Genomic DNA, 8,870 nt, shown 5'->3' with positions numbered 1-8,870 from the left:
ATGACCGGCGGGAGAATTCAAAAACCTGCGGGAGCGGAAATAACGCCGCTTCCCGCCTATTCTCCGACCCTGCGTGGGGTGGGAGAATTCCGCCCAAAGACCCATCAGAATGCGAGTCCTACAGACTCATTTCACTGCGAAACATGAAAATAATGGCTAAGACCCTAGCTAGGAGACTGCAGAACTGCGTACCAGAGGTGTAAGCAGAAGACCAAACGGGCTTTGTCAAGGGCAGACAGCTAACTTGGAACATCAGGCGCCTGCTGAATGTGATCATGACCCCATCTGGGGAGAGAACACCTGAGGTGATCGTCTCCATGGACGCTGAAAAGGCCTTCGACAGAGTCGAATGGAAGTACCTCATTGAGGTACTGGAGCGGTTCGGGCTTGGAGAGGGGTTTACCGCCTAGGTGAAACGCCTGTATATTGCTTCCACAGCGAGAGTACAGATAAATACCACCAGCTCTAAGTACTTCCTACTGCACAGAAGGTCCCCGTGGCTGTTCGCCCTAGCGATCGAACCACTGGCGATCGAGCTCAGGGAGGCAAAGAATTGGAAAGGGATCCGGAGAAGAGACAGAGAGCACAGAGTCTCACTCTATACGGATGACCTGCTCCTCGACATCTCAGACCCACAAAGCAGCATGGAAGGAATCATGGCGCTCTTGAGAGAGTGTGGAGCCTTCTCGGGCTACATACACAACCTGGGCAAAAGTGAGATATTCCTGTTGAACCCGTAAGCGGGAGGGGCAGAGCTGGAGGGACTGCCATTTAAAAAGGTCCAGCACAAATTCCGCTACCTGGGACTCATGACTGGACAGGGACAGACAACACAGACAACAGACTGACAACACTCGAGGAACTAACCGAGACATTCCAGCTGACAGGGGGGAACAAACTAAGATTTATGCAGGTCAAAAACTTGCTACATTGGGAAACGAGGACATATCCACAACCACCGCAACAGTCGTTGCTGGAGGACCTGCTGGATGCGGACATCTTAGGGAAGTTGAACTGCGGCGACATATATGGCCTGCTGAGAAGGGTAAACACAAAACTGGACGAGACAAGAGAAAAATGGGATGAGGACTTAGGATGTGAAATAGGGTGGGGAATCAGGAGCAAAGCACTGCATAGGGTCAACTCCATCTCCACATGCGCAAGGCTAAGACAAATGCAGCTAAACATGGTACACAGGGAGGGCAGCACGGTGGCCTAGTGGTTAGCACAACCGCCTCACGGTGCTGAGGTCCCAGGTTCGATCCCGGCTCTGGGTCACTGTCCGTGTGGAGTTTGCACATTCTCCCCGTGTCTGCGTGGGTTTCGCCCCCACAACCCAAAAATGTGCAGAGTAGGTGGATTGGCCACACTAAATTGCCCCTTAATTGGAAAAAATAATTGGGTAATCTAAATTAAAAAAAAAAAAACGTGGTACACAGAGCCCACTTAACCAGGACCCGAATGAGCAGGTTCTTCCCGGAGGTGGCGGATAAATGTAAACGGTGCCAGGGAGGACCGGCCAACCACGCCCACATGTTCTGGTCATGTCCCAGACTTGTTGGGTTCTGGACAGCCTTCTTTGAGGTGATGTCCAAGGCAGTGGGGTTGAGGATGGAGCCATGCCCGAGAGTGGCAGTCTTTGGGGTCTCAGAGCAGCCAGATCTCTTCCTGGGGAGGAGGACTGACGGCCTTGCCTTTGCCTCACTCACCACCCGCTGGAGAATCATGCTCAGGTGGGGGATCAACAGCACCACGCAAAGCTACAGACTGGCTGTCCGACCTATCAGAATTTCTCCAGATGGAGAAAATTTAATTCGGCATCCGGGGGTCAGAGGAAGGCGTCCACAAAACATGGGAGCCATTCAATCAGTTGTTCCAAGACCAGTTTGCAGCCAACAGCCAACAGCCAGTAAACCAGAGGGAGCTGAAAGCCACTACACAACAACGAATGCCAATGGGGGGGGGGGGGGGGGGGGACGAAGAAACATGAAGCCCAACCAGGCTCAGCAAACAACAAAATACACGGCATCACGGCAACCAAACAGAACAAGATTTAGGAGCTGAAGGGGAAAAAGGGCACGCCAGATTACTAGAAGGGGAGGGGTGTTGAGAAGGAAAGGGGGGGGGCAGGGAGGAAGATTGGTGACCCAGCTGGGAATAAGCGCCAAGTGGAGAATGCAAAACAAGAAGCCGCAAGCGGTGTAAATAGCAAAAGACAACCAATGCATACGTAACTTCTTTTTTTTTTCTGTTGTTTTCAACGCATCTTCACAATTGCCTTTGTTTTGTTTAACTTGAAAATCCTTAATAAAAACATCTTTTAAAAAAAGAATCGATCATGGCTGATCTGTATCTTAATTCCATTTATTGTGCCTTTACACCATTTCGTTTGAAATGCTAGTCCAACAAGAATCTATCAGTCTCGGTCTTGAAAGATTCAATTTTCCCCTTCAGGCTTTTGAGGAAGAGAATTCCAGTTGGAAAAAGTGATTGTCAGTGACTGAAGAGACTAGACTGAGAGAATGGTAGATATAAGATTAAAAGCATCAGCTTTAAGACAGAGTGCAGGAGAAACATTGTGAGGCTGCGGAATGTACAACCTGAACTAATGGTTGGAGCAGAAACAACATCAACATTTAATAATAGGATTGACAGGTGGTTGAAGGAATGGGGACTAGGGTGGCACGATGGAGTAGTGGTTGGGTCTGCTGCCTACAGTGCTGAGGACATGGGTTCGATCCGGGTCACTGTCTGTGTGGAGTTTGTACATTCTCCTGTGTCTGCCTGAGTTTCACCCCCACAACCCAAAGATGTGCAGGTTAGGTGGAGTGGCCACACTAATTTGCCCCTTAATTGGAAAAAAATAAATGGGGGCTCTAAATTTTTTTTTTAAGTTTAATGGGGAATAAAGTGCCACGTAATTCAGGCCACTGCTCATTTGGTCACAGAGTGGTTTAGCCAAGCAATCCATGTTGTTTTTACCCTCGTCAATGGAATTTAGAAGAAAGGCAGCCAAGTTCACTTCGATGTCCTGGTCAATATTTACCAACATCATTTTTTTTGTTGGGGACAAGAATCCAGTTGTGGAAGGTCTGGGGGTCATTTGCAGGCAGTTTAATAAACCGTGCAGAGAAAGAATATTTGTTCGTTGACAATGGAAGGGAGGAAAATAAAGGGTACTATGTGTTTGCTATGTGGGAGGAAAGACTACCTAAATTCAGAGACTATAAGTAGTATCGTGGACAATGCAGAGGAGCAGAAATTGTGCAGTGTTCCACTGTTGTGGGAAAAGCATTAAGTAAGCTTATTGTATTTCTGATTTACGAATCAGGGGAGACCACGAATGCAGTACTCCACTACCACAAATGTTGTCGTCAAGTGTCCCGCATTTGGCGACATCGCAGACATCAGCACACCCGAAGTGCAATGGGCTAGCCGCACCCTGGGCAAACCACCTTCTTGATCGTGGTTTCACCCCTGCCAGGCAAGTATATTTACCAACATCATTAAAGCAAATTATCTGGTTATTATATATATTTTATCTGCCATTGTACTGTTTGATAGGTCTGTGTAGTGGGAGCGTTACTCTGCATCTGACTCATGCTATACCTGTCCTGGTTTTTAAAAAATTATTAATTCCTTGGATGTGAGCTTCAATGGCTAGGCATACATTCATTGCCCATCCCTAACTTCCCTTGAGAAGGTGGTGGTGAGCTGCCATTTTGAACCACTGTAGTTGATGTTGTGAGCTCGGAGGTATGTGCATGAAATATGTAACTCTGTAAATAAATACTTGATGCACTATCAATTACGACGAGTCGAGAGTAGGATATAATCGAGGCTTTATTACACAGAGATGTGTGGCTTCCTACAGCAGCTGGTGAAATGGCTACTGTTCGGTGAGCACACACATTTATTCTCTGCCTACTGGGCGGAGCCAGCAGGCAGGGATCTATCCCCGTACCTGTAGTACAGGGGCCGTACCGTAATACCAGTATATACAATATAATACAACAGTGGTGACTACCACATTCACCCCCTGTTAAAAATGAGTCCAGCGGGAGTGGTGGAAAAACTATTTACATACAGGTTGGCTTTAAAATTACAGAGAAGGTTACAAATTTAGACAATCGGGCGCCTTGATCTGTCGTTGAGAGTGCCACAGTGCTGGTGGCGACTCAGGCATCGGCTTGGTCTTCGGTGACTCCAGGAGCGAGTCGACATCCTCTTCATCCCCGGGTGGGTCCAAGCGGAGAATGGATTGTCCTGGAGCGGGGACTGTGGTGGGCTGCACTGGGGGGAGGGAGGGTGGCGCCAGAGCAGAGGGGGGGAAGTGTGTGGGGGCCCAGCTGGTGCCAGGTCCCTCAGGGAGACTGTCTTGGTGGCTGTCGGGGTACACTACGTAGGCGTACTGCGGGTTTGCGAGGAGTAGCTGTACCCTCTCAACCAACAGGTCCGCCTTGTGGAGCCGCACGTGCTTGCGGAGCTGAATGGGTCCTGGAGCTGCCAGCCACTTTGGGAGAGAAACCCCGAAGGTGGACTTCCTGGGGAAGAAAAAGAGACGTTCATGGGGGGTTTCATTAGTCGCAGTACACAGGAGCGACCGAATGGAGTGAAGTGCGAAGGGGAGGACCTCCTGCCAGCGGGAGGCCGGGAGATTTCTGGACCGTCGGGCCAGCTGGACGGCCTTCCAGATCGTCCCATTCTCCCGCTCCACCTGCCTATTTCCCCTGGGGTTGTAGCTGGTCGTCCTGCTCGAGGCAATGCCCCTGTTGAGCAGGTATTGACGCAGCTCATCGCTCATAAATGAGGATCACCGGTCACTGTGGACGTAGGCGGGGAAACCGAACAGAGCAAAGATGATGTTGAGGGATTTGATGATGGTGGCAGACGTGGGACGGCGAAGGGGAATCGGGAATACTCGTCGACCACATTGAGGAAATACGTGTTGCGGTCGGTGGAGGGGAGGGGCCCTCTGAAGTCCACGCTGAGGTGTTCAAAGGGGCGGGAGGCCTTCACCAGGCGCGTCCGGTCTGGCCGGTAGAAGTGCGGTTTGCACTTCGTGCAGACCTGGCAGTCTCTGGTGATCGCCCTGACTTCCTCGATGGAGTAGGGCAGTTTGCGGGCCTTAATGAAATGGTAAAAGCGGGTGACTCCTGGGTGACAGAGATCGTCGTGCAGGGTCTGGAGCCGGTCTGCTTGTGCGCTGGCACATGTACCTCAGGACAGGGCATCGGGGGGCTCGTTGAGTTTACGAGGCGATACAAAATCTCGTAATTAAAGGTGGAGAGCTCGATCCTCCACCGCAAGATCTTATCACTTTTGATCTTGCCACGCTGTGTGTTGTTGAACATGAAGGCAACCGACTGTTGGTCAGTAAGGAGAGTGAATCTCCTGCCGGCCAGGTAATGCCTCCAATGTCGCACAGCTTCAACGATCGCTTGGGCCTCCTTTTCGATGGAGGAGTGTCGAATTTCGGAGGCATGGAGGGTGCGGGAAAAGAATGCCATGGGCCTGCCTGCCTGGTTGAGGGTGGCGGCCAGAGCGACGTCTGATGCATCGCTCTCAACTTGGAAGGGGTGCGTCTCGTCAACCGTGTGCATCGCAGCCTTGGCGATGCCGGCTTGATCCGGTTGAAGGCTTGGTGAGCCTCGGCCGTCAGTGGGAAACCGGTGGAGTGGATGAGTGGGCGGGCCTTGTCCGCATAGTTAGGCACCTAATGTGTGTAGTACGAAAAGAACCCCAGGCATCGTTTGAGGGTCTCGGGGCAGTGGGGAAGGGGGAGTTCCATGAGGGGGCACATGCGATCGGGGTCGGGCCCCAGAACTCCGTTCTGAACCACATAGCCGAGGATGGCTAATTGGTTCATGCTGAACACACACTTCTCCTTGTTGTAAGTTAGGTTGAGGAGTTTGGCGGTGTGGAGAAATTTGGAAAGGTTAGCGTCGTGGTCCTGCTGGTCGTGGCCACAGATGGTGATGTTGTCCAGGTACGGGAAGGTGGCCTGCAGTCCAGACAGGTCAACCATTCGGTCCATCTCCCGTTGGAAGACAGAGACTCCATTGGTGACGCCGAAGGGAACCCTAAGGAAATGGTGAAGGCGGCCGCCTGCTTCAAACGCAGTGTATAGCCGGTCCACCTTGCGAATGGGGGCTGGTGGTAGTCAGATTTCAGGTCCACTGTCGAGAATACCCGGTACTGTGCAATCTGATTGACCATATAAGATATGAATGGGAGGGGGTACGCGTCGAGCTGTGTGTACCGATTGATGGTCTGACTGTAGTCAACGACCATCCTGTTTTTCTCCCCAGTTTTCAACACTACCACTTGGGCTCTCCAGGGGCTGTTGCTGGCCTCGATGATGCCTTCCCGAAGCAGTCGCTGGACTTCAGACCTGATGAAGGTCTTGTCCTGGCTGCTGTACCGTTTGCTCCTGGTGGCGTCGGGTTTGCAATCCGGGGTGAGGTTTGCAAACAGGGAAGGTGGGTCGACCTTAAGTGTCGTGAGGCCACAAACAGTAAGGGGTGGTAGGGGCCTTCCAAATTTCAGGGTTAGGCTCTGGAGGTTGCACTGGAAGTCCAGGCCGAGTAGGGGAGGATGTAGAACCGGAAGCCGCTGAACTCGACGCCCTGGACGGTGAGGGTAGCGATGCAGTACCTCCAGATAGCCATGGAGTGGGATCCGGAGGCCAGGGAGATTCTTCGGTTAACGGGGTGTCCCGCGAGGGAGCGACGCCTTACCGTATTGGGGTGGATGAAGCTCTCAGTGCTCCCGGAGTCCAGAAGGCAGGATATCTCATGCCCGTTGACTTTCACCTTTGTCAACGCAGTCGCGAGGTTGTGCGGTCGCAACTAGTCGATCGTGACGGAGTCGAAACGCGGTTGGTCGGTGGTTGCAGGCGATGAGCGGCCCGATGAGGGCCCGACCGGCAGGGGCCCTAAGGCGGGTAAGATGGCGGTGCCCACGGGCCGCACGTGTCCTGGGGCAGGCAAGATGGCAGCGGTCTTGGGCCTCACGTGTCCTGGGGCAGGCAAGATGGCGGCGCCCATTGGTTCTGAGGCAAGCTAGATGGCGGTGCCCACGGGCCGCACGTGTTGTGGGTGGAGCAAGATGGCGGCGCCCACGGGCCGCATGTGGTCTGAGGAGAGGAAGATGGCGGCGCCCACTGGCCACATGTGGGGGAAGGCAGGGACAAAAGCGGCGATTGAGCGGGCCTAGCACACTGCAGCAAAATGTCCTTTCTTGCCACAGGCCTTGTAGAGCGCGCTCCGGGCCGGGCAGCGCTGCCGGGGGTGTTTTGTCTATCTGCAGAAGTAGCACTTGTGTCCCCCGGGGTTGGTTGGCTGCCGCGCGGCACAGGCGTGGGGTTGGCTGGGGGTGATCGCTGATGGGGTCCACGATGGGGTGGCTGCTGGCGGGGTCCACGAAGCACATGAGGGGTGGGCCGTGCGGTAGGGGGCATAAGCATGTACGTTGCATGAGGCGACTGTGAACGAGAGCGCTAGTTACTTGGTCGCCACGAGGTCAAGCGTGGCCCCTTCTAAGAGGCGCTGGCGGATGTAATTCGACCCTATGCCCGTAACAAATGCGTCTCACATTAGCAGGTTTGAATGTTCAGTGGCCGAAACGGCCTGGCAATCACAGTCTCTCACCAGGGTGAGCAGGGCACGCCAGAAATCTTCAACAGACTCACAGGGAAGTTGGTGCCGCGTGGACAAGAGGTGCCTGGCGTAGATCTTGTTGGTCTGCTGAGCGTAGTTCTCTTTCAGTAGCGCCATGGCCTCTGCGTAGGTAGGCGCGTCCCGGACGAGGGGAAAGATGTTGGAGCTCAGCCGCGTGTACAGAATCTGGAGCTTCTGTGCCTCTGAGATTGGGTCTGTCGCAGATCCGATGTACGCTTCAAAGCAAGCTAGCCAATGTTCAAAATCCTTTTTGTCGTTGTCTGCTTGAGGATGCAGCTGCAGGCGATCTGGCTTGATGCGGAGGTCCATCTTTGATAAAGCTCTGTGTAGTAAATTCATGCACTGTCATTTACGACGAGAAGAGAGTAGAATGTCATCGAGGCTTTATTACACTGAGATGTGTGGCCTCCTACAGCAGCTGACGAAATGGCTACTGTTCGGAGAGCCCACACATTTATACTCCACCTACTGGGCGGAGTCAGCAGGCAGGGATCTACCCCTATACCTGTAGTACAGAGGCCGTACCGTAATACTAGTATATACAATATAATACAACAGTGGTGACTACCACAATACTGAAGTGCCGTCTATCCTTAAATAACTGGCTTTTTGCACTGCGAACCTTTGATTACATGGTGTGGAGTGTGTTTTATTCTGTAGCTGACCAAAACTGCACATGTCCTGTGAGAGTTTGATGGAACGGTGCAGACAGTGGTCTTGGGGTGGTTGTTGCTCTGTTTCTAAACCATCCTGTACCTGCCCTGGGTGTGTTTGAACAGACTATGTCGGGGGAGCTTTACTCTGTACTTGACCCGTGCTGTACCTGCCCTGGGAGTGTTTGATCAGACTATGTAGGGGGAGCTTTACTCTGTACTTGACCCGTGCTGTACCTGCCCTGGGAGTGTTTGATGATAATTGTTGGGTGAAACCAGTAAAGTGGTCACCCTGACAGGATTTCCTCGTTTAAAACAGTCTTGATGATTTCATCTTTAAAGCACTTTCAGCCACTAGCCCAGTGATGGATGGGCATGACTGCTGAACATAGATTGCGTCTGTTCAGCATTGACTGTTCCTCTGAGCCACAGTTTCCCATAATAATGTTTCAGGAACAAGCTTTCCTGCCAGCGAGTGTCCCATTAACTCTGCACATTCTTTAATATTATTCTGAAATACCACCTGTTCCTGTTT

The 8,870-nt window shown here is 52.3% G+C and overlaps 1 non-coding gene across 1 annotated transcript; it reads right to left on the bottom strand.

Annotated features, from left to right (window-relative positions):
* Positions 1-3,328: 3,328 nt before the first annotated feature.
* On the bottom strand, positions 3,329-3,492 carry LOC119978575. Its single transcript, XR_005463493.1, has one exon. It is a non-coding gene; the product is annotated as a U1 spliceosomal RNA (small nuclear RNA).
* Positions 3,493-8,870: the final 5,378 nt, after the last annotated feature.

Source organism: Scyliorhinus canicula, chromosome 1 (assembly GCF_902713615.1).
Source record: "Scyliorhinus canicula chromosome 1, sScyCan1.1, whole genome shotgun sequence".
Lineage (NCBI taxonomy): Eukaryota > Metazoa > Chordata > Chondrichthyes > Carcharhiniformes > Scyliorhinidae > Scyliorhinus > Scyliorhinus canicula.
The sequence above is the reverse complement of the archived record's forward strand: the minus strand, read 5'-3'. Positions and strand labels throughout refer to the sequence as shown.